Here is a 2282-nt window from a genome sequence, read left to right as displayed (position 1 = left end):
AATAAACCCCCTTCTAAACTGATATGTTATTGCAACCACATTTATCGTCAATTCTTTTAGTAATCTGTTTGGTTAATGATCCTGATTTAAAAATCATTACTGTTAACAGCCACTGATATTTTACTTTGAACATTTCAGCATTCAGAATTGCTTAAATAAAACACTTCGACCTCCCAAATGACAGTAAAAGTTCTCATTACACAAATCTGTAGGATTTCCAGTCTATTGCATTTTGATATATTATGGCCTACTTCACTGTAGTCATTAGTGCAGTGTTAAGATCACCCTGGCTTGGGTTAGAAAATGGAATGGTTATGAGAGGGTGTAATTATTCCGTCTCCAACTGCCCCTGCTGCAAACAGGCAAACCTTCTCCATTCCCTGCTCGTGTGGCTCTATGCTTCTCAATTGCATAATAATAACTGTGGTATATGTTCATTCATTCATTCATTCAATCGTATTTATTGAGCGCTTACTGTGTGCAGAGCACTGTACTAAGTGCTTGGGAAGTACAAGTTGGCAACATATAGAGACGGTCCCTACCCAACAGCAGGCTCACAGTCTAGAAAGTGGGCTCACAGTCTAGAAGCACTTACTACGTGCCAGGCACTGTTCTAAGCACTGGGGTGGGTACAAGTAAATTGGATTGGACACAGTCTCTGCCCCACATGGGGTGCGCAATCTTAATCCCCCTTTTATAGATAAGGTTACTGAGGCCCAGAGAAGTGAAGTGATTTGCCCAAGGTCACACAGCAGACAAGTGGCAGGGGTTGGGATTAGAACCCAGGTCCTTCTGGCTCCGAGGCCCGTGCTCTCTCTTCACTAGGCCATGCTGCTTCCTGACTATATGACATCATTTGGCCCCGAGTGAATATCTTTTGCCTGCTTTTTCACCCGAAGCTAAAGGAGATGCTAAAGATGGGGGTGACTCCCTGGCAACCAGTAATGAGACCTTTTTCTCCTCCCAAGCGCACTCATTTTGAAACATTTTGCAGGGAGACGCATTGCTAACATTGAAAACAAAAGACCCCGTTTCTATACATAACATCTGCAAATTCCTTATGCATTTCCTGTACTGCCAATGAAGTCATGCTGATCTTTAAAAAGTCTTTCATTTTTGAAGTTGATGCTACTGGCGATGAGATCCTTTCCATGCGTGTGAGTGGCCGAAAAGGCCAATGTCAGAATGCCACTTTTTTTTTAAGTGGTGTTTGTTAAGCACTTCCTATGTGCCAGGCACTGTACTAAGTGCTGGGGTATATACAAGCTAATTGGGTTGAACACAGTCAATCAATCAATCAATCGTATTTATTGAGCGCTTACTGTGTGCAGAGCACTGTACTAAGTCCCTGACCCACACAGTGCTCACAGTCCTAATCCCCATTTAACAGAGGGAACTGAGGCCCAGAGAAGTGAAATGACTGGCCCAAGGTCACACAGCAGATAAATAATAATGATGGCATTTATTAAGCACTTACTATGTGCAAAGCACTGTTCTATAAATGGGAGAGTCAGGATTAGAACCCAGGTCCTTCTGACTCCTAGGCCCGTGCTCTAGACCATGCTGCTTCTCTGAAAGCCACGCACACTTCCCGCTGTGTGCATCCATAGTTCCTGGCCACACTGACATGTGTACCATTGGCATCCCCAAAAACTTCTGCCCAAGGAGAGCCATCCATCTCCTGATTACCTTACATGACATCTGTCTGCTACCGTGATCTCCCAACAATCCTCCACCACTTGGAAACTGTGAGAGACTGTGTTTCACTGTGTCTATAAATTGGTGATTTTGCCCTCTTTACCTGGTAAAGCCTCTCAGGTTCACACCTGGAGAGTTTCCAGTACTCTACTGGTCTCGACTAAGGGAGGGAGAGTCAAGCAGAGGCCTATCCATTCCATTCCTAGCTTGGGCAGTGACTAGCTATTGGAAGGCAATCTGCTACAAGTCAAAACTCACCTGTTCTGGGCAGCAGCAGCATGGGAAGAGAGTCAAGGGCAGAGACTCAAGTTTACTGCCTGGAAGGAGGCGATGGTAAACCGCGTCCATATTCTTACCATGAAAACTCTGTGGATCCGCTACCAGAACGATTACAGATGGAGATAGGGCATTCTGGGAGAGATGTGTCCATGGCGTCACTATGGGTCAGAGACGACTCAACAGCATAAGACAAGACAAGAACCTAGTAAAGCCTCTTTCAGTTCCTCTACCTCAATCAATCAACCAATCAATCATATTTATTGAGCACTTACTGTGTGCAGAGCACTGTACTAAGTGCTTGGGAA

The 2282-nt window shown here is 44.7% G+C and overlaps 1 non-coding gene across 1 annotated transcript; it reads left to right on the top strand.

The window, feature by feature from the left end:
• Nucleotides 1–1808: 1808 nt before the first annotated feature.
• On the top strand, nt 1809–1946 carry LOC119920532. The gene has a single exon (XR_005448272.1). It is a non-coding gene; the product is annotated as a small nucleolar RNA SNORA7 (small nucleolar RNA).
• Nucleotides 1947–2282: the final 336 nt, after the last annotated feature.

The sequence above is a fragment of the Tachyglossus aculeatus genome, chromosome X1 (genome assembly GCF_015852505.1).
Source record: "Tachyglossus aculeatus isolate mTacAcu1 chromosome X1, mTacAcu1.pri, whole genome shotgun sequence".
NCBI classification, from domain to species: domain Eukaryota; kingdom Metazoa; phylum Chordata; class Mammalia; order Monotremata; family Tachyglossidae; genus Tachyglossus; species Tachyglossus aculeatus.
The sequence above is the reverse complement of the archived record's forward strand: the minus strand, read 5'-3'. Positions and strand labels throughout refer to the sequence as shown.